General features: G+C 50.0%; 3 long non-coding RNA genes and 13 other non-coding genes across 16 annotated transcripts; 4 read left to right on the plus strand and 12 right to left on the minus strand.

Annotated features, from left to right (window-relative positions):
• Positions 1 to 1,814: 1,814 nt before the first annotated feature.
• LOC137986466 (uncharacterized) lies at positions 1,815 to 3,855 on the minus strand. The gene is made up of 4 exons (XR_011119838.1): positions 3,694 to 3,855; positions 3,479 to 3,524; positions 3,265 to 3,376; positions 1,815 to 1,946 (listed from the first exon to the last, which is right to left on the minus strand). It is a non-coding gene; the product is annotated as an uncharacterized lncRNA (long non-coding RNA).
• On the minus strand, positions 2,025 to 2,216 carry LOC137986484 (U2 spliceosomal RNA). The gene has a single exon (XR_011119852.1). It is a non-coding gene; the product is annotated as a U2 spliceosomal RNA (small nuclear RNA).
• On the plus strand, positions 2,485 to 2,603 carry LOC137986481 (5S ribosomal RNA). Its single transcript, XR_011119850.1, has one exon. It is a non-coding gene; the product is annotated as a 5S ribosomal RNA (ribosomal RNA).
• Positions 3,581 to 3,744, minus strand: LOC137986477 (U1 spliceosomal RNA). The gene has a single exon (XR_011119846.1). It is a non-coding gene; the product is annotated as a U1 spliceosomal RNA (small nuclear RNA).
• An 83-nt stretch (positions 3,856 to 3,938) lies between the features above and the next one.
• Positions 3,939 to 4,129, minus strand: LOC137986495 (U2 spliceosomal RNA). Its single transcript, XR_011119859.1, has one exon. It is a non-coding gene; the product is annotated as a U2 spliceosomal RNA (small nuclear RNA).
• Positions 4,130 to 9,557: 5,428 nt separating this feature from the next.
• On the minus strand, positions 9,558 to 11,597 carry LOC137986467 (uncharacterized). The gene is made up of 4 exons (XR_011119839.1): positions 11,436 to 11,597; positions 11,221 to 11,266; positions 11,007 to 11,118; positions 9,558 to 9,689 (listed from the first exon to the last, which is right to left on the minus strand). It is a non-coding gene; the product is annotated as an uncharacterized lncRNA (long non-coding RNA).
• Positions 9,768 to 9,959, minus strand: LOC137986485 (U2 spliceosomal RNA). Its single transcript, XR_011119853.1, has one exon. It is a non-coding gene; the product is annotated as a U2 spliceosomal RNA (small nuclear RNA).
• Positions 10,228 to 10,346, plus strand: LOC137986493 (5S ribosomal RNA). Its single transcript, XR_011119857.1, has one exon. It is a non-coding gene; the product is annotated as a 5S ribosomal RNA (ribosomal RNA).
• Positions 11,323 to 11,486, minus strand: LOC137986478 (U1 spliceosomal RNA). The gene has a single exon (XR_011119847.1). It is a non-coding gene; the product is annotated as a U1 spliceosomal RNA (small nuclear RNA).
• An 83-nt stretch (positions 11,598 to 11,680) lies between the features above and the next one.
• Positions 11,681 to 11,871, minus strand: LOC137986496 (U2 spliceosomal RNA). Its single transcript, XR_011119860.1, has one exon. It is a non-coding gene; the product is annotated as a U2 spliceosomal RNA (small nuclear RNA).
• Positions 11,872 to 17,299: 5,428 nt separating this feature from the next.
• On the minus strand, positions 17,300 to 19,006 carry LOC137986468 (uncharacterized). Its single transcript, XR_011119840.1, has 3 exons — positions 18,961 to 19,006; positions 18,747 to 18,858; positions 17,300 to 17,431 (listed from the first exon to the last, which is right to left on the minus strand). It is a non-coding gene; the product is annotated as an uncharacterized lncRNA (long non-coding RNA).
• Positions 17,510 to 17,701, minus strand: LOC137986487 (U2 spliceosomal RNA). The gene has a single exon (XR_011119854.1). It is a non-coding gene; the product is annotated as a U2 spliceosomal RNA (small nuclear RNA).
• LOC137986497 (5S ribosomal RNA) lies at positions 17,970 to 18,088 on the plus strand. Its single transcript, XR_011119861.1, has one exon. It is a non-coding gene; the product is annotated as a 5S ribosomal RNA (ribosomal RNA).
• Positions 19,007 to 19,062: 56 nt separating the features above from the next.
• Positions 19,063 to 19,226, minus strand: LOC137986479 (U1 spliceosomal RNA). The gene has a single exon (XR_011119848.1). It is a non-coding gene; the product is annotated as a U1 spliceosomal RNA (small nuclear RNA).
• Positions 19,227 to 25,405: 6,179 nt separating this feature from the next.
• LOC137986488 (U2 spliceosomal RNA) lies at positions 25,406 to 25,595 on the minus strand. Its single transcript, XR_011119855.1, has one exon. It is a non-coding gene; the product is annotated as a U2 spliceosomal RNA (small nuclear RNA).
• A 267-nt stretch (positions 25,596 to 25,862) lies between these two features.
• LOC137986472 (5S ribosomal RNA) lies at positions 25,863 to 25,980 on the plus strand. The gene has a single exon (XR_011119843.1). It is a non-coding gene; the product is annotated as a 5S ribosomal RNA (ribosomal RNA).
• Positions 25,981 to 27,031: the final 1,051 nt, after the last annotated feature.

Here is a 27,031-nt window from a genome sequence, read left to right on the forward strand (position 1 = left end):
GAGACAGCACAACTAGGAGCGACGGCTCCGAACCGGGGCAGGGGGAGCCAAGGAGGGAAGGCCAGAATGAACAGCCCTCCCAGACTCCCTGCCCTTTCCAGACTTCGAGCGGCCGGGGACCGCAGAACCAGGAAGAGGTTTCTTCGCTTTCTTCTTAGACTTGACCTGATCATCAGAGGAAGCCTCAACATCCGAAAGTCCACGCTTAGTGACTGGTGAATCAGTCAGCTCGACCTCGTTAACCATTACGGGAGACAGAGATAGAACCTGTGGGGTATTTACAGGGGTTACATTGATGCCCGTTAAAGGGTCATCGTCACTAAATATACTTTGACTGTATTCAGTCTCATTAACTAGTTCATTATCATTCGTATCCATTTCTTTTCCATTATTACTATTATCCATTTCCATTTCTTTTCCATTAACTACAGCATTATTTGTCATTTCTTTTCCAGTAACTACATTATTACTATTATCCATTTCCATTTCTTTTCCATTAACTATAGTAGTATTGTCCATTACACCAACTACGTTACTACTAGTGTTAACATTGTATTACTCTGTGGCGCAGCCAAACCATCAGACGCAGCGGCGGGGGAGGCAGCCACCTGCACGCGCGTCGAGGACCCACCATTACCGTTTTAGGGAGGGCCGCACCCTCCTTAACATTTACTGGTGGCAGGAGAGGCCATGGGTGGAGTACCAGGGGGGATAACTCATTGTCCCTGAGGTCGGTGTGGGAACCCCAACTTGAAATACCAGGTTGCGTGGGGGCAGGAGGACGAAGGGTTACCCCCTCGTCCCCAGAGTCCTCATGGTCAGAGCTTGCAGGAGAAGTGGGAAGGTCCTCAGGACCAGAACTGACATCCAGGAGGGGAGGCAGCGACTCCGGGGGAGTGGCACCAACAACAAGTGAAGCGGACGGATGGGCGGGGGTCGCAGGCGAAGATGGTGGGTTCCCCCAGGCATTGGGGGGGTTGGGCAATCCCTGGCCATGTGACCAGGCTCCCGACACCTGCGGCACTTCCCGCGCAAGTCACAGTTTTTGGTGAGGTGTTCCCCACGACAGATATCACATTCGGCCGGCTGACCCACATACCACACCTTACATTTATATCCAGCAATGTCCAGATTACGAGGGATCCGGCCAGAACGAACCATTTTGATGATACGGGCTCCAGTGCAGATTGCAGGGTCACCCGGGTAATGCTGGTGCCTTATCGTCTCCACCTTCCCGTACGAGGAAAAGTAGGGCCGGAGGCGATCATCACTCTCCTCAAAGGGATAGTGATACAACATAACATTTTGAGCTCGAGGCCCAGCATACATGACTTTGCACTTAGCACCAGCTAAAGTGACAAAATCATAACCTTCAACAATATTTTTACATTTTGGGTCAGCGAAAGTAATCTGAACCAGTTTTACGGGAACAAACTGAATACTGTCAATCACAAAGGGGGTGAACTTTCCCTTGATGGCTGTAACAAGTTCCGCCCTGGGAACAGAGGTTGGAACATCGGAAAGGTCGAGGACTACTGTCCTCTTAAAGGCCGCAAGAGGCATGATGAAAAGGGAAAAAGAGAAAAAACAGTCCCCCCGGAAAGCAAAGCTCCCAGGAAGGGAACAGAAAGACTGGCTACCCTGGGTTATGGCAGGACGCCAAGCATAAGTCCCCAGGAGGGTCACCAGTAAAACTCAGGAATCAAAAATCTTACCACAAATCCCAAAAACGCTTGTCCCCACACTCCAATTCCAATACGGAACTTACGCGTACCACAAGGAAAGGCACGAACCTGGCAGATAATAAAAACCCGCGTCAGGTAAGTATGCCTTTTCAACCTCTCCGGAACCGCAAAAACGCAACTTGTCTGCGCATACCATGTGGTAATGGGGGTCACGTGCTCCTCGTCCTGTCGTGTCGTGCTGTCCACTCGCTGCTATGCTACCTAGAAAAGAGAAGAGAAATGTGAAGGTTGGTTGCTTGGTCATTTGTTCTGCTTTCACTTGATTATTTCTTCCCCAGAGGGAAGTGGGCCACGCTCGGAGGTAGTGCTATACCGAGGCAACCCGTGGCCGGGACGAGGCAAGCCTCTTTTCCACGGCCCAGTTCCAAAAATCAGTTTAATATATGAGCTGCTCGATGAGCAGCGTATCAGATATTAAGCTGATAAGAACAGATACTACACTTGATCTTAGCCAAAAGGCCGAGAAGCCGATGCCCGTAAATGCTCACAGCGGACAAGGTGCTCCCAGTCTCATGGCCACGAGATATGGTGGTCCGATTACAATCCGTGCCAAGGAAGGAATGCCCAAAGCCAACCTGAAAGCGAGGCGCACACAACGATCGCCCTTGTACAGTGGGCAGCAGGACCAGCATTGCATGGCACTTGCGTTGACGGCAAGAGGACAAATGCACATTGTGCTTGCTCTGACCTCGTTTTTATTTTCCCTTATAACAAAGTTAATTTTCACGGCGAATTACTTGTCTACGACCATACCACAGGGAAAACACCGGTTCTCGTCCGATCACCGAAGTTAAGCCCTGTCGGGCGGGGTTAGTACTTGGATGGGAGACCGCCTGGGAATACCCCGTGTTGTAGGCTTCCCTTTTTCCTTCTGTACACTTGATTATCTCAAAAAATCTCAGTTTCCTTTAATGAAAGAACATTCCAAACCAGGTTTTTTGAACACAACATGCCAACGATATGTCAAAGATGAGACATACAACAAAAACAAAATAGTTCACACGAGAAAGTGGAACTTGTATTCCCAAGGGAGCGCGTGCGCGCGAGATCTTATCAATCCAACGTTTATGACATGAAACGTATCTTTTCGGTGTGAGCAAAGAACAGGATACGACAAGTAAAAAATGCATGCACTGTTATGCATTAGATGGAAGTTAACCTAGCCCGGATGATATGCATACAACGAAGGCTACAACACTACAACATTGATCCTGCGAAAACGTGACTTACGTGACGTAGCGCACTTCAAAGTCTTACTGTTCCCTGCTCAACACGGACAGTACGTATTCAAAGGGCCGATAAGACACTATCCTGACCATGAAAGATTTACTTTTTATGATAACAATCCAATTAACTGATAACATAGAGAAACCACAAAGTGTTGGCCACAGAAATGTAACGCCAACTGATCTGGCGGGTCCTCAGTTACTCAATGCAAAACGGGCTCTCCAGAACGCAACATAACACAACGCAAAAGAAATCTATCGCGATGGAGCAGTACAAACACACATCCACTTACGTTTTCGAAACGATGCACGAGGATAAGAGCTCGACCCGCTGGCATTTTCTTGTCTCACTCGTCTATCGATGGAAATCGATGCGGCTGAAATAAACACGTCCTCTCGCTCTCTCTACGGCCAAGAATGAAAGAAATAAAATCACAGTTTTGCAGTGCACCAAGTACGGAACATTCACCTACAATTTCAGCAGTGGAATTCACAAATACAACTCACCTTCCTTAGTCCTTACACCGCCACCGCATCTCCTTCCCTGCCCTGCCTGAAACGTTACCAACAAACCTTCCCATTAGCCAACTTTGCCACCGGGGTTTGGTGCGGGGACTAGCGCGAACGCAGGTCCCCACTACCAGAAATTATACGCTCGAGTTACCCACATTTGGGGTAATCGCAAGGGTCAACCCAATCGAAGTGCAATGAAAGAGCCTCACCTTGAGAGGACTGCCTCCCTGATCACAGTGCCTCCCGCGTCAGGTAAGTATGCCTTTTCAACCTCTCCGGAACCGCAAAACGCAACTTGTCTGCGCATACCATGTGGTAATGGGGGTCACGTGCTCCTCGTCCTGTCGTGTCGTGCTGTCCACTCGCTGCTATGCTACCTAGAAAAGAGAAGAGAATGTGAAGGTTGGTTGCTTGGTCATTTGTTCTGCTTTCACTTGATTATTTCTTCCCCAGAGGGAAGTGGGCCACGCTCGGAGGTAGTGCTATACCGAGGCAACCCGTGGCCGGGACGAGGCAAGCCTCTTTTCCACGGCCCAGTTCCAAAAATCAGTTTAATATATGAGCTGCTCGATGAGCAGCGTGAATGGCAGACCAAAGGTCACCAGTCGACAGACTCATCCAACGCCTGAGGCATTGGTCACCAGTATTAGGCGACAGAGGCGAAATAAAACTAAGCAAATCAGGTGGTACAGAGGGTGAATTAAGCAGGTGGCCCGAAGCGAAAAACGAGCTTGTTGGAAACATAGAGGCGATGACTCCATCCGCCCCCCACTGGCGGGCAAAATAACGTCGACGTCTCCGGGTTGAAAAACGCTTGAAGAGCAAGGGGAGGTGGAACTTGACACGGGCCTTTGCTCCCTCAATGACGGCGAGGGCCCCAGGTTGACAGAACGAAAGCGGTAGTCATTGCGGGCCAGCCAGATGTGAAACTTACAGGCACACAACAGGTAACTGAAGACTTTGGGCACTGCGTGAAGCTCAGTGGAATTGAAACCAAAAAGTAAATGGCGACGCTCAAGCACAGGACACATAGGCGAGAAATGAAAAAGGAGGGACTGTAGCCAACCAACAACACTTTGAGCAAGGGGACACACAAAGAGCAAATGCGACAGTGACTCGACGACAGGACCACAAAAACAAGCGGAGGAGACAGATAAACCAAAAGAGAGAAGACGCTCAGCAGTGTAAATCACACCATGAGCTACCTTCCAGGAGAAATCAACAACAAAGCGGTCAAAATCAAAGAAGTGGAACTGGCGCCACGTATCATACCAGTAAAGGTCCCCAAAGGAGGGAAAGAACTTAACTACACAGTGCGGTGTGACAGAGGAACAGGATAAAAGAAACTGGTAACCGACTTTGGCAGAGAAAAAAAGCCACGGAGGCGACAACGTGAGGGTCAGAGGATGCGAAAACCAAAGTTCCCCGGGAGGGGGAAAAAGAGCCACCAAGCGACTCCCAGGCCAAAAGCAAAGAGGAGTAAAATGGCGGTAACAGGGACCTGTCGAAGGCAGCGGGACGGGAGAAAACATCAAGAGAGGAGGCAGCAAAACACGATTGAAACCAGTACGACACAAAGGAGGACCAGCTTGACGAGGACAAAGTAGACCGTTTGACCCACTGACCCAGAAGCGACCAAACCTTGAGCTTAATGTCCACCACCGAGAAACCTCCCAGCGATGTGGGCTGAACGACCACAGCACGTGCAACGAGCTCCCGCTTGGTTTTCCAGAAGAATGAGAAAACAAGGGAGTTAAGTTCTTTAAGTACCCAGGGGGGCATGTGGACCAGGGATGCCACATACCAAACCCTGGCGAGGGCCAGGCAATTGATGACCAAAGCCTTGCCATGAAAAGACAAGGAGCGCTGACGCCAGGAGGAGAGGACGCGTTCCACAGCCTCTATCCGAGGCCGCCAATTAGTTCATCAATGTCATGCGGGCCAATGAAGACTCCGAGGATTTTAAGCTTAGAAGATGTCCAGTCGAGAGGGACAGGGGGGTCAGTTCGGCCAGCCCAAGACCCCAGCCACAAGCCGCGAGACTTTGTCAGGTTGAGCTTGGATCCAGAACCAAGCTCATACCTTGTGTAGGTGTCAAAAACAGCCCTAATGGAGGCATCGGAGGACAAGATGAGCGATGTGTCATCCGCGTACTGGGAAATTGGAGAGAGCGGTGAGGGCAGTCCAGGCAGCAAAGGTCCAGTAATGGCGGGATTTGCTCGAATATTGGCGGCCAAGACCTCAGCGACCATAACATACAGCAAAGGTGCGAGGGGGCAGCCTTGACGCACCCCCCGTGTGAGACTGAAAAAGTTTGAGACATGACCGTTAACAATGACAGCACTCTGAACAGCATTATAGAAAAGGCGGATCCAGCGCAGAAAGGAGGTTTGGAAACCCATTCTGCAGAGGGTGGCATGCAGAAAGGACCAATCAACGCGATCAAACGCTTTTTCTTGGTCGAGCGAGAGGATGGCACAAGGAGACCCGGATTGCGTGGCGTAATGGACCATGTCTCGGAGATAAGCGACGTTCTCACCAATATAACGACCGGGGACACCACAGGTTTGATCCTCAGCCACCACGGCATGAATAACCTTCAGGAGACGCCCAGCGATGACGCGGGCAGCGAGCTTGTAGTCCACACTAAGGAGGGAAATTGGCCGCCAGTTACGAGGGTTCAGCCGGTCACCCGTCTTAAAGATGAGAGAAATGATGCCTCGACGCTGAGAGAGGCTGAGAGTGCCAGCCTCATAACATGAGTTCAGGACGAGCACGAGGTCCTGTCCGAGCACCGGCCAGAATTTGACATAAAACTCCATAGGGAGGCCATCCAAGCCCGGGGTCTTGCCTCGAGCCATCCCACATAAAGCAGTATAACACTCCTCCGACTGGAGAGGACCATCACACTGTTGAGCCTGGTCGGCGGACAAGGTGGAGGTGAGGGCGTCGAGCAGGGAAAGAGCCACGTCCCCGTCAGTAGGCTCGGCACTAAACAAGTTAGAATAAAAGGAAGCAAAAGCCTGGCATAGGTCCTTTGAACTCGAGACCACTGTGCCATCATCGCATCGAAGTGCTGAAATAAGTCGGTCGGCGGCACGCTTCTTTTCCAGACGGAAGAAAAAGGCCGAGGAGGTTTCACCTTCCTCAACCCATTGGCCCGAGCACGGACTTGGGCTCCCCGAGCTGCCTCGAGGTCTAGGGCAGCAAGGGCAGACAGGGTAGAATGGTACGGCTCAACACAGGAGGTGAAACCGGCATCAACACGGTTCTTAAGATGCCCAGCTAGTCGGCCAAGGAGGTCTCGACACTGCGATGTTTTCTTTCGAGCGCTCAGCGCAATATTTAATTGTGAGGCCTTTGATTTGGCTCTTGCCCTTATCCCACCACTTAGCTAGTGACGGGAAGGACAGCATGGACTGCCTCCAAACGGACCAAAAATTAGTGATATGCTGGATATAGTCCTCATCATTGAGGACAGAAATGTTGAGCTTCCAGAAACTGTCCCAGGAGCAGCAATGTCTGGGACACTACAAGAAAGCACCACACCACAGTGATCCGAAAACGGACAAGGAATAATATCGCAAGTCAAGACTGATGGTAACAGGAGTACGGGGCACCAATGAGATCAATACGGGAGGCCATAAGGCCGTCTGAGCGAGTCCAAGAGAAGGCAGAATCGGAAGGATGCAGGTGCCTCCAAATGTCCAGACAACAGCAGGAGTCAAAAAGACGTTTTAAGGTAGCAGTACTTTCGCGGGAAGTGTCAGAGACATTGGAGCCCCGACGATCGAGGGCGCGGTCGAACACAGTGTTAAAGTCCCCGGCAAGGAAGGTCGGATAGGTGGGATCAACCCAAGACGAGACGTCGTCCAGGAAGTCGTCACGGGCTGGGTTGCGATTGGGGGCGTAGAGACAGCAGATACGAAACGGGTGCCCAGAATGGGTAAAGTGGCAAAAAACAACACGCCCAGCGGTGTCACACCAAGAGCTCGTAAGGGTGACCGTGGGGCGGAATAAAATGATGCAACCACAAGAGTGTGCAGAGCCAACAGAAGCAACTGCATTAAAACCAGATGAACGAAACCAGACTGACATTCACTGTCTGAAGAGCAGTGGGCCCTCTTGTAGGCAGACAATGTCAGGGACCTGAGGAAAGGAACGTAACCAGTGCAGAACACCAGCGCGCTTGGACGAGTCCCTGAGACCATTGGTGTTTAAGGAGAGGATAGAGAGAGCCATAACTGAGAAGAAAGAGAGAGACAGCACAACTAGGAGCGACGGCTCCGAACCGGGGCAGGGGGAGCCAAGGAGGGAAGGCCAGAATGAACAGCCCTCCCAGACTCCCTGCCCTTTCCAGACTTCGAGCGGCCGGGGACCGCAGAACCAGGAAGAGGTTTCTTCGCTTTCTTCTTAGACTTGACCTGATCATCAGAGGAAGCCTCAACATCCGAAAGTCCACGCTTAGTGACTGGTGAATCAGTCAGCTCGACCTCGTTAACCATTACGGGAGACAGAGATAGAACCTGTGGGGTATTTACAGGGGTTACATTGATGCCCGTTAAAGGGTCATCGTCACTAAATATACTTTGACTGTATTCAGTCTCATTAACTAGTTCATTATCATTCGTATCCATTTCTTTTCCATTATTACTATTATCCATTTCCATTTCTTTTCCATTAACTACAGCATTATTTGTCATTTCTTTTCCAGTAACTACATTATTACTATTATCCATTTCCATTTCTTTTCCATTAACTATAGTAGTATTGTCCATTACACCAACTACGTTACTACTAGTGTTAACATTGTATTACTCTGTGGCGCAGCCAAACCATCAGACGCAGCGGCGGGGGAGGCAGCCACCTGCACGCGCGTCGAGGACCCACCATTACCGTTTTAGGGAGGGCCGCACCCTCCTTAACATTTACTGGTGGCAGGAGAGGCCATGGGTGGAGTACCAGGGGGGATAACTCATTGTCCCTGAGGTCGGTGTGGGAACCCCAACTTGAAATACCAGGTTGCGTGGGGGCAGGAGGACGAAGGGTTACCCCCTCGTCCCCAGAGTCCTCATGGTCAGAGCTTGCAGGAGAAGTGGGAAGGTCCTCAGGACCAGAACTGACATCCAGGAGGGGAGGCAGCGACTCCGGGGGAGTGGCACCAACAACAAGTGAAGCGGACGGATGGGCGGGGGTCGCAGGCGAAGATGGTGGGTTCCCCCAGGCATTGGGGGGGTTGGGCAATCCCTGGCCATGTGACCAGGCTCCCGACACCTGCGGCACTTCCCGCGCAAGTCACAGTTTTTGGTGAGGTGTTCCCCACGACAGATATCACATTCGGCCGGCTGACCCACATACCACACCTTACATTTATATCCAGCAATGTCCAGATTACGAGGGATCCGGCCAGAACGAACCATTTTGATGATACGGGCTCCAGTGCAGATTGCAGGGTCACCCGGGTAATGCTGGTGCCTTATCGTCTCCACCTTCCCGTACGAGGAAAAGTAGGGCCGGAGGCGATCATCACTCTCCTCAAAGGGATAGTGATACAACATAACATTTTGAGCTCGAGGCCCAGCATACATGACTTTGCACTTAGCACCAGCTAAAGTGACAAAATCATAACCTTCAACAATATTTTTACATTTTGGGTCAGCGAAAGTAATCTGAACCAGTTTTACGGGAACAAACTGAATACTGTCAATCACAAAGGGGGTGAACTTTCCCTTGATGGCTGTAACAAGTTCCGCCCTGGGAACAGAGGTTGGAACATCGGAAAGGTCGAGGACTACTGTCCTCTTAAAGGCCGCAAGAGGCATGATGAAAAGGGAAAAAGAGAAAAAACAGTCCCCCCGGAAAGCAAAGCTCCCAGGAAGGGAACAGAAAGACTGGCTACCCTGGGTTATGGCAGGACGCCAAGCATAAGTCCCCAGGAGGGTCACCAGTAAAACTCAGGAATCAAAAATCTTACCACAAATCCCAAAAACGCTTGTCCCCACACTCCAATTCCAATACGGAACTTACGCGTACCACAAGGAAAGGCACGAACCTGGCAGATAATAAAAACCCGCGTCAGGTAAGTATGCCTTTTCAACCTCTCCGGAACCGCAAAAACGCAACTTGTCTGCGCATACCATGTGGTAATGGGGGTCACGTGCTCCTCGTCCTGTCGTGTCGTGCTGTCCACTCGCTGCTATGCTACCTAGAAAAGAGAAGAGAAATGTGAAGGTTGGTTGCTTGGTCATTTGTTCTGCTTTCACTTGATTATTTCTTCCCCAGAGGGAAGTGGGCCACGCTCGGAGGTAGTGCTATACCGAGGCAACCCGTGGCCGGGACGAGGCAAGCCTCTTTTCCACGGCCCAGTTCCAAAAATCAGTTTAATATATGAGCTGCTCGATGAGCAGCGTATCAGATATTAAGCTGATAAGAACAGATACTACACTTGATCTTAGCCAAAAGGCCGAGAAGCCGATGCCCGTAAATGCTCACAGCGGACAAGGTGCTCCCAGTCTCATGGCCACGAGATATGGTGGTCCGATTACAATCCGTGCCAAGGAAGGAATGCCCAAAGCCAACCTGAAAGCGAGGCGCACACAACGATCGCCCTTGTACAGTGGGCAGCAGGACCAGCATTGCATGGCACTTGCGTTGACGGCAAGAGGACAAATGCACATTGTGCTTGCTCTGACCTCGTTTTTATTTTCCCTTATAACAAAGTTAATTTTCACGGCGAATTACTTGTCTACGACCATACCACAGGGAAAACACCGGTTCTCGTCCGATCACCGAAGTTAAGCCCTGTCGGGCGGGGTTAGTACTTGGATGGGAGACCGCCTGGGAATACCCCGTGTTGTAGGCTTCCCTTTTTCCTTCTGTACACTTGATTATCTCAAAAAATCTCAGTTTCCTTTAATGAAAGAACATTCCAAACCAGGTTTTTTGAACACAACATGCCAACGATATGTCAAAGATGAGACATACAACAAAAACAAAATAGTTCACACGAGAAAGTGGAACTTGTATTCCCAAGGGAGCGCGTGCGCGCGAGATCTTATCAATCCAACGTTTATGACATGAAACGTATCTTTTCGTGTGAGCAAAGAACAGGATACGACAAGTAAAAAATGCATGCACTGTTATGCATTAGATGGAAGTTAACCTAGCCCGGATGATATGCATACAACGAAGGCTACAACACTACAACATTGATCCTGCGAAAACGTGACTTACGTGACGTAGCGCACTTCAAAGTCTTACTGTTCCCTGCTCAACACGGACAGTACGTATTCAAAGGGCCGATAAGACACTATCCTGACCATGAAAGATTTACTTTTTATGATAACAATCCAATTAACTGATAACATAGAGAAACCACAAAGTGTTGGCCACAGAAATGTAACGCCAACTGATCTGGCGGGTCCTCAGTTACTCAATGCAAAACGGGCTCTCCAGAACGCAACATAACACAACGCAAAAGAAATCTATCGCGATGGAGCAGTACAAACACACATCCACTTACGTTTTCGAAACGATGCACGAGGATAAGAGCTCGACCCGCTGGCATTTTCTTGTCTCACTCGTCTATCGATGGAAATCGATGCGGCTGAAATAAACACGTCCTCTCGCTCTCTCTACGGCCAAGAATGAAAGAAATAAAATCACAGTTTTGCAGTGCACCAAGTACGGAACATTCACCTACAATTTCAGCAGTGGAATTCACAAATACAACTCACCTTCCTTAGTCCTTACACCGCCACCGCATCTCCTTCCCTGCCCTGCCTGAAACGTTACCAACAAACCTTCCCATTAGCCAACTTTGCCACCGGGGTTTGGTGCGGGGACTAGCGCGAACGCAGGTCCCCACTACCAGAAATTATACGCTCGAGTTACCCACATTTGGGGTAATCGCAAGGGTCAACCCAATCGAAGTGCAATGAAAGAGCCTCACCTTGAGAGGACTGCCTCCCTGATCACAGTGCCTCCCGCGTCAGGTAAGTATGCCTTTTCAACCTCTCCGGAACCGCAAAACGCAACTTGTCTGCGCATACCATGTGGTAATGGGGGTCACGTGCTCCTCGTCCTGTCGTGTCGTGCTGTCCACTCGCTGCTATGCTACCTAGAAAAGAGAAGAGAATGTGAAGGTTGGTTGCTTGGTCATTTGTTCTGCTTTCACTTGATTATTTCTTCCCCAGAGGGAAGTGGGCCACGCTCGGAGGTAGTGCTATACCGAGGCAACCCGTGGCCGGGACGAGGCAAGCCTCTTTTCCACGGCCCAGTTCCAAAAATCAGTTTAATATATGAGCTGCTCGATGAGCAGCGTGAATGGCAGACCAAAGGTCACCAGTCGACAGACTCATCCAACGCCTGAGGCATTGGTCACCAGTATTAGGCGACAGAGGCGAAATAAAACTAAGCAAATCAGGTGGTACAGAGGGTGAATTAAGCAGGTGGCCCGAAGCGAAAAACGAGCTTGTTGGAAACATAGAGGCGATGACTCCATCCGCCCCCCACTGGCGGGCAAAATAACGTCGACGTCTCCGGGTTGAAAAACGCTTGAAGAGCAAGGGGAGGTGGAACTTGACACGGGCCTTTGCTCCCTCAATGACGGCGAGGGCCCCAGGTTGACAGAACGAAAGCGGTAGTCATTGCGGGCCAGCCAGATGTGAAACTTACAGGCACACAACAGGTAACTGAAGACTTTGGGCACTGCGTGAAGCTCAGTGGAATTGAAACCAAAAAGTAAATGGCGACGCTCAAGCACAGGACACATAGGCGAGAAATGAAAAAGGAGGGACTGTAGCCAACCAACAACACTTTGAGCAAGGGGACACACAAAGAGCAAATGCGACAGTGACTCGACGACAGGACCACAAAAACAAGCGGAGGAGACAGATAAACCAAAAGAGAGAAGACGCTCAGCAGTGTAAATCACACCATGAGCTACCTTCCAGGAGAAATCAACAACAAAGCGGTCAAAATCAAAGAAGTGGAACTGGCGCCACGTATCATACCAGTAAAGGTCCCCAAAGGAGGGAAAGAACTTAACTACACAGTGCGGTGTGACAGAGGAACAGGATAAAAGAAACTGGTAACCGACTTTGGCAGAGAAAAAAAGCCACGGAGGCGACAACGTGAGGGTCAGAGGATGCGAAAACCAAAGTTCCCCGGGAGGGGGAAAAAGAGCCACCAAGCGACTCCCAGGCCAAAAGCAAAGAGGAGTAAAATGGCGGTAACAGGGACCTGTCGAAGGCAGCGGGACGGGAGAAAACATCAAGAGAGGAGGCAGCAAAACACGATTGAAACCAGTACGACACAAAGGAGGACCAGCTTGACGAGGACAAAGTAGACCGTTTGACCCACTGACCCAGAAGCGACCAAACCTTGAGCTTAATGTCCACCACCGAGAAACCTCCCAGCGATGTGGGCTGAACGACCACAGCACGTGCAACGAGCTCCCGCTTGGTTTTCCAGAAGAATGAGAAAACAAGGGAGTTAAGTTCTTTAAGTACCCAGGGGGGCATGTGGACCAGGGATGCCACATACCAAACCCTGGCGAGGGCCAGGCAATTGATGACCAAAGCCTTGCCATGAAAAGACAAGGAGCGCTGACGCCAGGAGGAGAGGACGCGTTCCACAGCCTCTATCCGAGGCCGCCAATTAGTTCATCAATGTCATGCGGGCCAATGAAGACTCCGAGGATTTTAAGCTTAGAAGATGTCCAGTCGAGAGGGACAGGGGGGTCAGTTCGGCCAGCCCAAGACCCCAGCCACAAGCCGCGAGACTTTGTCAGGTTGAGCTTGGATCCAGAACCAAGCTCATACCTTGTGTAGGTGTCAAAAACAGCCCTAATGGAGGCATCGGAGGACAAGATGAGCGATGTGTCATCCGCGTACTGGGAAATTGGAGAGAGCGGTGAGGGCAGTCCAGGCAGCAAAGGTCCAGTAATGGCGGGATTTGCTCGAATATTGGCGGCCAAGACCTCAGCGACCATAACATACAGCAAAGGTGCGAGGGGGCAGCCTTGACGCACCCCCCGTGTGAGACTGAAAAAGTTTGAGACATGACCGTTAACAATGACAGCACTCTGAACAGCATTATAGAAAAGGCGGATCCAGCGCAGAAAGGAGGTTTGGAAACCCATTCTGCAGAGGGTGGCATGCAGAAAGGACCAATCAACGCGATCAAACGCTTTTTCTTGGTCGAGCGAGAGGATGGCACAAGGAGACCCGGATTGCGTGGCGTAATGGACCATGTCTCGGAGATAAGCGACGTTCTCACCAATATAACGACCGGGGACACCACAGGTTTGATCCTCAGCCACCACGGCATGAATAACCTTCAGGAGACGCCCAGCGATGACGCGGGCAGCGAGCTTGTAGTCCACACTAAGGAGGGAAATTGGCCGCCAGTTACGAGGGTTCAGCCGGTCACCCGTCTTAAAGATGAGAGAAATGATGCCTCGACGCTGAGAGAGGCTGAGAGTGCCAGCCTCATAACATGAGTTCAGGACGAGCACGAGGTCCTGTCCGAGCACCGGCCAGAATTTGACATAAAACTCCATAGGGAGGCCATCCAAGCCCGGGGTCTTGCCTCGAGCCATCCCACATAAAGCAGTATAACACTCCTCCGACTGGAGAGGACCATCACACTGTTGAGCCTGGTCGGCGGACAAGGTGGAGGTGAGGGCGTCGAGCAGGGAAAGAGCCACGTCCCCGTCAGTAGGCTCGGCACTAAACAAGTTAGAATAAAAGGAAGCAAAAGCCTGGCATAGGTCCTTTGAACTCGAGACCACTGTGCCATCATCGCATCGAAGTGCTGAAATAAGTCGGTCGGCGGCACGCTTCTTTTCCAGACGGAAGAAAAAGGCCGAGGAGGTTTCACCTTCCTCAACCCATTGGCCCGAGCACGGACTTGGGCTCCCCGAGCTGCCTCGAGGTCTAGGGCAGCAAGGGCAGACAGGGTAGAATGGTACGGCTCAACACAGGAGGTGAAACCGGCATCAACACGGTTCTTAAGATGCCCAGCTAGTCGGCCAAGGAGGTCTCGACACTGCGATGTTTTCTTTCGAGCGCTCAGCGCAATATTTAATTGTGAGGCCTTTGATTTGGCTCTTGCCCTTATCCCACCACTTAGCTAGTGACGGGAAGGACAGCATGGACTGCCTCCAAACGGACCAAAAATTAGTGATATGCTGGATATAGTCCTCATCATTGAGGACAGAAATGTTGAGCTTCCAGAAACTGTCCCAGGAGCAGCAATGTCTGGGACACTACAAGAAAGCACCACACCACAGTGATCCGAAAACGGACAAGGAATAATATCGCAAGTCAAGACTGATGGTAACAGGAGTACGGGGCACCAATGAGATCAATACGGGAGGCCATAAGGCCGTCTGAGCGAGTCCAAGAGAAGGCAGAATCGGAAGGATGCAGGTGCCTCCAAATGTCCAGACAACAGCAGGAGTCAAAAAGACGTTTTAAGGTAGCAGTACTTTCGCGGGAAGTGTCAGAGACATTGGAGCCCCGACGATCGAGGGCGCGGTCGAACACAGTGTTAAAGTCCCCGGCAAGGAAGGTCGGATAGGTGGGATCAACCCAAGACGAGACGTCGTCCAGGAAGTCGTCACGGGCTGGGTTGCGATTGGGGGCGTAGAGACAGCAGATACGAAACGGGTGCCCAGAATGGGTAAAGTGGCAAAAAACAACACGCCCAGCGGTGTCACACCAAGAGCTCGTAAGGGTGACCGTGGGGCGGAATAAAATGATGCAACCACAAGAGTGTGCAGAGCCAACAGAAGCAACTGCATTAAAACCAGATGAACGAAACCAGACTGACATTCACTGTCTGAAGAGCAGTGGGCCCTCTTGTAGGCAGACAATGTCAGGGACCTGAGGAAAGGAACGTAACCAGTGCAGAACACCAGCGCGCTTGGACGAGTCCCTGAGACCATTGGTGTTTAAGGAGAGGATAGAGAGAGCCATAACTGAGAAGAAAGAGAGAGACAGCACAACTAGGAGCGACGGCTCCGAACCGGGGCAGGGGGAGCCAAGGAGGGAAGGCCAGAATGAACAGCCCTCCCAGACTCCCTGCCCTTTCCAGACTTCGAGCGGCCGGGGACCGCAGAACCAGGAAGAGGTTTCTTCGCTTTCTTCTTAGACTTGACCTGATCATCAGAGGAAGCCTCAACATCCGAAAGTCCACGCTTAGTGACTGGTGAATCAGTCAGCTCGACCTCGTTAACCATTACGGGAGACAGAGATAGAACCTGTGGGGTATTTACAGGGGTTACATTGATGCCCGTTAAAGGGTCATCGTCACTAAATATACTTTGACTGTATTCAGTCTCATTAACTAGTTCATTATCATTCGTATCCATTTCTTTTCCATTATTACTATTATCCATTTCCATTTCTTTTCCATTAACTACAGCATTATTTGTCATTTCTTTTCCAGTAACTACATTATTACTATTATCCATTTCCATTTCTTTTCCATTAACTATAGTAGTATTGTCCATTACACCAACTACGTTACTACTAGTGTTAACATTGTATTACTCTGTGGCGCAGCCAAACCATCAGACGCAGCGGCGGGGGAGGCAGCCACCTGCACGCGCGTCGAGGACCCACCATTACCGTTTTAGGGAGGGCCGCACCCTCCTTAACATTTACTGGTGGCAGGAGAGGCCATGGGTGGAGTACCAGGGGGGATAACTCATTGTCCCTGAGGTCGGTGTGGGAACCCCAACTTGAAATACCAGGTTGCGTGGGGGCAGGAGGACGAAGGGTTACCCCCTCGTCCCCAGAGTCCTCATGGTCAGAGCTTGCAGGAGAAGTGGGAAGGTCCTCAGGACCAGAACTGACATCCAGGAGGGGAGGCAGCGACTCCGGGGGAGTGGCACCAACAACAAGTGAAGCGGACGGATGGGCGGGGGTCGCAGGCGAAGATGGTGGGTTCCCCCAGGCATTGGGGGGGTTGGGCAATCCCTGGCCATGTGACCAGGCTCCCGACACCTGCGGCACTTCCCGCGCAAGTCACAGTTTTTGGTGAGGTGTTCCCCACGACAGATATCACATTCGGCCGGCTGACCCACATACCACACCTTACATTTATATCCAGCAATGTCCAGATTACGAGGGATCCGGCCAGAACGAACCATTTTGATGATACGGGCTCCAGTGCAGATTGCAGGGTCACCCGGGTAATGCTGGTGCCTTATCGTCTCCACCTTCCCGTACGAGGAAAAGTAGGGCCGGAGGCGATCATCACTCTCCTCAAAGGGATAGTGATACAACATAACATTTTGAGCTCGAGGCCCAGCATACATGACTTTGCACTTAGCACCAGCTAAAGTGACAAAATCATAACCTTCAACAATATTTTTACATTTTGGGTCAGCGAAAGTAATCTGAACCAGTTTTACGGGAACAAACTGAATACTGTCAATCACAAAGGGGGTGAACTTTCCCTTGATGGCTGTAACAAGTTCCGCCCTGGGAACAGAGGTTGGAACATCGGAAAGGTCGAGGACTACTGTCCTCTTAAAGGCCGCAAGAGGCATGATGAAAAGGGAAAAAGAGAAAAAACAGTCCCCCCGGAAAGCAAAGCTCCCAGGAAGGGAACAGAAAGACTGGCTACCCTGGGTTATGGCAGGACGCCAAGCATAAGTCCCCAGGAGGGTCACCAGTAAAACTCAGGAATCAAAAATCTTACCACAAATCCCAAAAACGCTTGTCCCCACACTCCAATTCCAATACGGAACTTACGCGTACCACAAGGAAAGGCACGAACCTGGCAGATAATAAAAACCCGCGTCAGGTAAGTATGCCTTTTCAACCTCTCCGGAACCGCAAAAACGCAACTTGTCTGCGCATACCATGTGGTAATGGGGGTCACGTGCTCCTCGTCCTGTCGTGTCGTGCTGTCCACTCGCTGCTATGCTACCTAGAAAAGAGAAGAGAAATGTGAAGGTTGGTTGCTTGGTCATTTGTTCTGCTTTCACTTGATTATTTCTTCCCCAGAGGGAAGTGGGCCACGCTCGGAGGTAGTGCTATACCGAGGCAACCCGTGGCCGGGACGAGGCAAGCCTCTTTTCCACGGCCCAGTTCCAAAAATCAGTTTAATATATGAGCTGCTCGATGAGCAGCGTATCAGATATTAAGCTGATAAGAACAGATACTACACTTGATCTTAGCCAAAAGGCCGAGAAGCCGATGCCCGTAAATGCTCACAGCGGACAAGGTGCTCCCAGTCTCATGGCCACGAGATATGGTGGTCCGATTACAATCCGTGCCAAGGAAGGAATGCCCAAAGCCAACCTGAAAGCGAGGCGCACACAACGATCGCCCTTGTACAGTGGGCAGCAGGACCAGCATTGCATGGCACTTGCGTTGACGGCAAGAGGACAAATGCACATTGTGCTTGCTCTGACCTCGTTTTTATTTTCCCTTATAACAAAGTTAATTTTCACGGCGAATTACTTGTCTACGACCATACCACAGGGAAAACACCGGTTCTCGTCCGATCACCGAAGTTAAGCCCTGTCGGGCGGGGTTAGTACTTGGATGGGAGACCGCCTGGGAATACCCCGTGTTGTAGGCTTCCCTTTTCCTTCTGTACACTTGATTATCTCAAAAAATCTCAGTTTCCTTTAATGAAAGAACATTCCAAACCAGGTTTTTTGAACACAACATGCCAACGATATGTCAAAGATGAGACATACAACAAAAACAAAATAGTTCACACGAGAAAGTGGAACTTGTATTCCCAAGGGAGCGCGTGCGCGCGAGATCTTATCAATCCAACGTTTATGACATGAAACGTATCTTTTCGTGTGAGCAAAGAACAGGATACGACAAGTAAAAATGCATGCACTGTTATGCATTAGATGGAAGTTAACCTAGCCCGGATGATATGCATACAACGAAGGCTACAACACTACAACATTGATCCTGCGAAAACGTGACTTACGTGACGTAGCGCACTTCAAAGTCTTACTGTTCCCTGCTCAACACGGACAGTACGTATTCAAAGGGCCGATAAGACACTATCCTGACCATGAAAGATTTACTTTTTATGATAACAATCCAATTAACTGATAACATAGAGAAACCACAAAGTGTTGGCCACAGAAATGTAACGCCAACTGATCTGGCGGGTCCTCAGTTACTCAATGCAAAACGGGCTCTCCAGAACGCAACATAACACAACGCAAAAGAAATCTATCGCGATGGAGCAGTACAAACACACATCCACTTACGTTTTCGAAACGATGCACGAGGATAAGAGCTCGACCCGCTGGCATTTTCTTGTCTCACTCGTCTATCGATGGAAATCGATGCGGCTGAAATAAACACGTCCTCTCGCTCTCTCTACGGCCAAGAATGAAAGAAATAAAATCACAGTTTTGCAGTGCACCAAGTACGGAACATTCACCTACAATTTCAGCAGTGGAATTCACAAATACAACTCACCTTCCTTAGTCCTTACACCGCCACCGCATCTCCTTCCCTGCCCTGCCTGAAACGTTACCAACAAACCTTCCCATTAGCCAACTTTGCCACCGGGGTTTGGTGCGGGGACTAGCGCGAACGCAGGTCCCCACTACCAGAAATTATACGCTCGAGTTACCCACATTTGGGGTAATCGCAAGGGTCAACCCAATCGAAGTGCAATGAAAGAGCCTCACCTTGAGAGGACTGCCTCCCTGATCACAGTGCCTCCCGCGTCAGGTAAGTTTTTTATATTTGAGGCGAATGGCCGGGCCCCCAGTAGGGTGAGTGCAATGCCCGCCAGACATAACGACTAATCCGCAACAGCGGTTCACCTCAAACAGGGGTACACCAGTACGCCAAACTCGCCGGGGAATCGAACCCCGCCCTTACAAACACAGAACAGAAGACAAACACGTACAGGAATTGCATTCAAGAGACGCCTCGTCCGACTTACACTCAAGAATGACAACCCCTCACAGACAGACACAAAAGACAGACAAAACAACTGGACAACAGGACATAAGGAAACGGACGGAGGCAACGGTGAATGGCGGACCTAGTAGGTCACCAGTCAACAGACTTATCCAGCAAACACGAGCTGGTTCACCACTAAGGTGCACCCGAACAAGACTAAAGATGGACTACAAGACGATCATGAACGAGAGAAGCGACAACACCACGCCCGCCCCACTGACGGGTGAAATACTGACGACGACGGGCAGAACGAAAACGACGAAAAAACAGGGGAAGATAAAAACGCACGCGGGACTTGACACGTTCAATAACCTCAACGGCAGAGGGGCGCACATCGCGGAAGCGGAAATCATTCCGAGCCCACCAGACGAAGAACTTACAGACGTTAAGCAAATAAACAAAAATCCGGGGGACAACCCGCAACTCATCACTAGAAAAACCAAAGAGCACATGACGGGCAAGCAAGGAGGGACAAAGAGGAGAAGCCACGAACAACAGCGACTGGAGCCAAGAGTTGACACTGGAGGCCAGAGGACAATCGAAAAATAAATGCTGTAAAGATTCGAGGGGGGAAGAGCAGAAACAAACTGTGGAGACATTATAGCCAAACGAAGCAAGGCGCTCAGCTGTGTATAGCACCCCATGAGCCACTTTCCATGAAAGGTCGATGACGGGGCGATCAAGATCGAAAAAGAACAGCTGGCGCCAAGTAGCCGACCAGTACAAAGGACCAAACAAGGGAGCGAACTTGACAATACAATGAGGAGGTACAACACTTTCAGACAACAGAAAAAGATAGGCAGACCTAGTTGTGACAGAATGAATAGGACAAAAATCAACACCAGAACCAATACCAGGAGACAAGGAAGACAGAGTACCTTTACAAGCTTGCCAGGCAGACAAGAGAGAAACGTAAAATGGCGGGAGCCCAGAAAAGGAGAAGGCGGAGGGAGAGCGAAGGACAACATAAGGAGGGGCACTAAGAACGGAAGTAAACCAGAAAACCATGAAGGAAACCCACGAAGATGGCGAAACAACAAAACGACGGACCCACTGAACATGAAGAGCCGACACTTTGAGCTGAAAATCCACAACACCAAAACCACCTAGAGAAGAATGCTGCACAACAACACGACGAGCCACAAGATCACGTTTCCCACCCCAAAAAAACTTAAAAACAAGAGAGTTGATTTCCGCACTGACCCACCGGGGCACATGTATAAGGGAGGCCACGTACCACACGCGGGACAAGGCGAGCGTGTTGATGACAAAAGACTTTCCTCGGAAGGACAAGGAGCGCTGCCTCCAAGAATTCAGAGCGTTCTCAACAGCGGTGATACGAGGCCTCCAGTTATCTTCTTCCAACACACCTGGACCCAAAAACACACCCAAAACCTTTACCTTGACAGAAGACCACTCAATAGCCACCGGAGAGTCAGTGCGGCCGTTCCAGGAACCAAGCCACAGGCCAGAACACTTAGACATGTTAAGCTTGGCCCCGGAGCCACGTTCGTACAAAGAGTAAACATCAAAAATCTCAGAAATAGAACGATCGTCAACAACAAGAAGAGAAGTGTCATCAGCGTAACAGGAAATAACTGGCAAGGAAGAGGAGGAACCAGGCAAAGAAAGACCCTTAATTAGAGGACAGGCACGAATATTACAAGCTAGAACTTCAACGACGAGGACGTAAAGAAGAGGTGACAAAGGACAACCCTGACGAACACCACGAGACAACGCGAAAGACTTAGAAATGAACCCGTTTACATTAACAGAACTGCGAACCCCGGAATAGAACAAATCAACCCATTTAATAAAGGAGGCCCCAAAACCCATAGTGGAGAGTGTAGAACGAAGAAAAGACCAATCTACCCTGTCGAATGCCTTTTCCTGATCTAAGGAAAGAAAAGCAGCGGGAGTGCCAGAGCGAGAACAGAAGTCCACAGCATCACGGAGGAAGGCCACATTTTCACCAATAAAGCGACCCGGCACTCCACAAGTCTGGTCCTTGCCAACGACAAGGTGGATGACCTTGAGGAGGCGGGCCGCGATAGCACGAGAAGCTATTTTGTAGTCGGCATTCAACAGGGTGATTGGTCGCCAATTCTTCGGGTCGGTACGATCACCTTTTTTGAAGGACAGGGTAATGATACCACGGCGCTGAGAGCATGATAGACGACCAGAGGAAAAAGCAGAATTGAGCACAAAAACGAGGTCAGAACCTAACACAGGCCAAAGCTTCAGGTAAAATTCCATTGGAAGGCCATCACAGCCAGGAGCCTTGCCCCTAGCCATGCCACTAAGAGCGGTCAAACACTCCTCCTGGCTGAGAGGGCCGTCACACGAAACACTAGAAGCGAACGGAAGAACAGAAGACACATGATTTAAAAGGATGCCACGAGCAGTAGGATCACACGGAACAGCAGAGAAGAGGTCAAGATAGAAAGAACGAAAAATGTCACAGAGACCATCTTTATCAGAAACAAGGTTCCCATTAGATCCCCTCAGCGCCGAGATATGACGATCAACAGACTGCTTTTTAACCAAGCGGCAGAAGTAGGCAGAGGACGACTCACCCTCTTCCACCCATCTGGCACGAGCGCGCACCTGGAGGCCGCGGGCAGACTCCAGGTCGAGCTGCTGGACACGTGCAAGAGATGACAAATACACGGGCAGAAGGGAGACACGACCCAGATCGACGGAGGGCTTTAAATGCGAGATGAGACGACCAAGAATGTCACGCTCCAGACGCTCACGAGCCGCACGCTGCCTGCAATAATTGATGGTAAGGCCCTTAATACGGGACTTACCCGCATCCCACCAATCAGTCACAGAAGAAAAGGAGACAGCACGAGGGCGCCATGAAGACCAAAACTCGGAGATTAACCGGAGGTAAGCTGGTTCTTCCAAAACAGAGGTATTTAATTTCCAGAGACCAGGGCCGGAAACAGGAACGGAGGGGAGAGTCCAGGAAAAACGGAGAGCACAATGGTCTGAATAGGGGCAGGGTAGTATGCCTGCAGAAGACACTGAGGGGATCCACGCATACGGACACCCAATAAGGTCGATACGCGAAGCAAGCGAGCCATCTCTCCGAAACCAGGTGAAAGAAGAGTCAGAAGGGTGCCGGAGACGCCAGATATCAACAACGCAACAATCACGGAACACAGAAAACAACAAAGAAGAACTTTCACGGGAAGTATCGAAGGGGCAGGACCCACGACGATCTACAAGACGATCAAAAACAGTATTAAAGTCCCCACACAAAAGAGTGGGGACAGAAGGATCAATATTATCTACGCACCGATGAAGGAAAGAGTCACGCTCAGGGTTACGATTAGGAGCATACACACAGGCAACACGAAAAATGGAACCACGGAACCCGAACTCAGCCAGAACAAAACGACCATCAAACTCGAGGACAAACAGAGCGACACAGGAGAACAGAACGAAACAAGATAGCAACCCCACAAGAACGATGAGAACCAAAGGAACCAACACACAAGTAACCGTACCCCGACACCCAAGAGGATAACTCCGACAGAGAGATGGCATGCGTCTCCTGCAGGCAGACTATTGATGGCGAGAGATGGGACAGCCACTGAAGAAAGCTAAGCCGCTTGTCCGCATCTCTCAAACCATTGATGTTAACTGAAATTGTTGACAAAGCCATACTGAAAGTTAGGTATGAGAACCGCCTCCTTTTGATCTAGACTTTTTGGAACCATGCGACTTTTTCTTTTTGGCCCCCGAGGAGGGCCCACCGCCGGACGGCGGGACATGAGACACAGGGGGGGACTCTGGAAGCTCGCCTTCTTCAAGCACATCAGTGTCGGAGGCAGAAAGCTTACGCTTGGCGACCGAACCGGGCGCTTCCTGCACCTCCATAGAGAGTGGAGGGTTGAGCCCAGTAGAGCACACATCGATCGGGTCATTACCGGAATTAGTTTGTTTTACTTTTACTGTGTTTTTCTCCTTACTTTTGTTTAAGTTTTTATCTTTGTTTTTATCTTTCTTATACTCATTTTTGCTTTTTCCGGGCTGAATAGCACCGGCAATATTACTACTACTTTCAGTAACTTCAGGGACTGAGGCGGCTTGGGCCCCGTCCTGTAAACTATTAGGACTATCAATATTGTCAATACTATTTTTGTCATTCTTGTACACATTCAGGATCCCTCCGGGCTGAATAGCACCGGGAATATTATCACTACCAATAGTAATTTCAGAAACGGAGGCGACATCGGCCCCTTCGAGCACAGGAGTACTATTACAACTATCGTTACTGTCAATACTACAACTAGATTCTTCAATACATTCCTCATGACCAGACATAACTAGGCCCATAATACTTTTAGAGGGGCCCGAGGATGTAATATTACTAATATTATTAACAGAGTTACTAGATAACAGATTGTCACTGACATTGCTAACATTAGCACCGGCACCAACAGCATTGACTATTGGGCAATGCTGTGGAGATACAAGCTGCCCCTCAGGGGCTAACTCACTAGACAAGACTGGACCACCAATACTGTCATTACTAATATTACAGCCGGAAGAGTCAGAAAGAGTCGGAGGGATGACATCAGGACTAGGGGGGACAGAAGCCACAGCCCCCACCAGAGGGGAAGGGGGGGCACTAGGAGGTGGGCTAGCGGGAGGCGAGAGAAGATCCTCACTCACATCTGCTGCCACACTCGCGGACATGTCATCAACATCGGAAAGATCTGCCGAATCATCTGAATCGGCAACAGAAGCAGACTCCGAGGACTCAGAACCAGAGAGCAAGGGGGCCAACGGCGGGAAAGAGCCGGGGGCCACGCCAGCGAAGGGGGCCGCAGCCACCCGAGGACCCCAAGCCTGATGGCAGTCTTTAACATAATGCCCCTCTTCACCACACCTTCTACAACGGCCACGAAAAGGACAGTCAATAGCTTTATGGTTCTTCTTGCAGATGTTGCACTCGAGGGGCTGGCCCTATACCAAGTAGTGACCGGAAAACCGTCAATGATAAGCAAACGAGGGATGTTCTCCTTACGAACCATACGAACCAGCCTCGTCCCAGTGGAAATATGATTGACATCCGGAAAATGCTGGAAAGAACATTCCTTAATCTCACCATACGGTCGAAGGGCCAACTTCACGCTTTCCCACGATCCTTCAAATGGAAAGTGATGGACTTGGACGAGTGTGAGCGGAGGGCCACTCGGAACGACAGGACAAACATGATCAAACAATGAAACACTTTCATAACCCTCGACAATAGTTTTACCCACGACGTGTTCAAACGTTACATTAATGTCACCCCCGGGAAGCAACTGAACAGATTGAACTTTATGGTTTTTAAACCGGTCACTGATGCATTTAGCAACCTCAGACGGATGTTTACCGCGCAGCTTATCACCACAGCGCAGCTTAACCGTACGCCTAAAAAGAGGCCGAGCGTGGAGTAAAGGCATGGCTGAGCAAAACCACGCACAGAAGATACAGGCTTACCCCAGGTTAGGGCAGAACGCCCAGCATTAGTCCCTGGGAGGGTCACCTGATTAAACTATATAATACAAAGCTATGTACAGCAGAGCAAAAACAGCAAGCAAAATAGAGAAAAAAAAGGTATGTACAAATACTTACGCTACCACAAGAGGTAGCAAGCAAAGACCAACCAAGAGGATGCAATACCACACGTGGAAGAACGCCAAGCGTCAGTACTAACCAAGGGCTTCACCAGAGGCTTAAACGCGTCAGGTAAGTATGCCTTTTCAACCTCTCCGGAACCGCAAAAACGCAACTTGTCTGCGCATACCATGTGGTAATGGGGGTCACGTGCTCCTCGTCCTGTCGTGTCGTGCTGTCCACTCGCTGCTATGCTACCTAGAAAGAGAAGAGAATGTGAAGGTTGGTTGCTTGGTCATTTGTTCTGCTTTCACTTGATTATTTCTTCCCCAGAGGGAAGTGGGCCACGCTCGGAGGTAGTGCTATACCGAGGCAACCCGTGGCCGGGACGCGGCAAGCCCTTTTCCACGGCCCAGTTCCAAAAATCAGTTTAATATATGAGCTGCTCGATGAGCAGCTATCAGATATTAGCTGATAAGAACAGATACTACACTTGATCTTAGCCCAAAAGGCCGAGAAGCCGATGCCCGTAAATGCTCACAGCGGACAAGGTGCTCCCAGTCTCATGGCCACGAGATATGGTGGTCCGATTACAATCCGTGCCAAGGAAGGAATGCCCAAAGCCAACCTGAAAGCGAGGGCACACAACGATCGCCCTTGTACAGTGGGCAGCAGGACCAGCATTGCATGGCACTTGCGTTGACGGCAAGAGGACAAATGCACATTGTGCTTGCTCTGCCCTCGTTTTTATTTTCCCTTATAACAAAGTTAATTTTCACGGCGAATTACTTGTCTACGACCATACCACAGGGAAAACACCGGTTCTCGTCCGATCACCGAAGTTAAGCCCTGTCGGCGGGGTTAGTACTTGGATGGGAGACCGCCTGGGAATACCCCGTGTGGTAGGCTTCCCTTTTTCTTCTGTACACTTGATTATCTCAAAAAATCTCAGTTTCCTTTAATGAAAGAACATTCCAAACCAGGTTTTTTGAACACAACATGCCAACGATATGTCAAAGATGAGACATACAACAAAAAACAAAATAGTTCACACGAGAAAGTGGAACTTGTATTCCCAAGGGAGCGCGTGCGCGCGAGATCTTATCAATCCAACGTTTATGACATGAAACGGATCTTTTCGTGTGAGCCAAAGAACAGGATACGACAAGTAAAAAATGCATGCACTGTTATGCATTAGATGGAAGTTAACCTAGCCCGGATGATATGCATACAACGAAGGCTACAACACTACAACATTGATCCTGCGAAAACGTGACTTACGTGACGTAGCGCACTTCAAAGTCTTACTGTTCCCTGCTCAACACGGACAGTACGTATTCAAGGGCCGATAAGACACTATCCTGACCATGAAAGATTTATGTTATGATAACAATCCAATTAACTGATAACATAGAGAAAACCACAAAGTGTTGGCCACAGAAATGTAACGCCAACTGATCTGGCGGGTCCTCAGTTACTCAATGCAAAACGGGCTCTCCAGAACGCAACATAACACAACGCAAAAGAAATCTATCGCGATGGAGCAGTACAAAACACACATCCACTTACGTTTTCGAACAAACGATGCACGAGGATAAGAGCCTCGACCCGCTGGCATTTTTCTTGTCTCACTCGTCTATCGATGGAAATCGATGGCGGCTGAAATATTAAACACGGTCCTCTCGCCTCTCTCTAACGGCCAAGAATGAAAGAAATAAAATCACAGTTTGCAGTGCACCAAGTACCGGGAACAATTCACCTAAAATCCAATTTCAGCAGTGGAATTTCACAATACAACTCACCTTCCTTAGTCCTTACACCAGCCATGCCGTGCATCTCCTTTCCTCCCTGCCGCTGCCTGAAACGTTTAACCAACAAACCTTCCCATTAGCCAACTTTCACCGGGGTTTGGTGCGGGGACTAGCGCGACCACGGCAGGTCCCCACTACCAGAAATTATA

Source organism: Montipora foliosa, unplaced genomic scaffold, assembly GCF_036669935.1.
Source record: "Montipora foliosa isolate CH-2021 unplaced genomic scaffold, ASM3666993v2 scaffold_210, whole genome shotgun sequence".
Lineage (NCBI taxonomy): Eukaryota > Metazoa > Cnidaria > Anthozoa > Scleractinia > Acroporidae > Montipora > Montipora foliosa.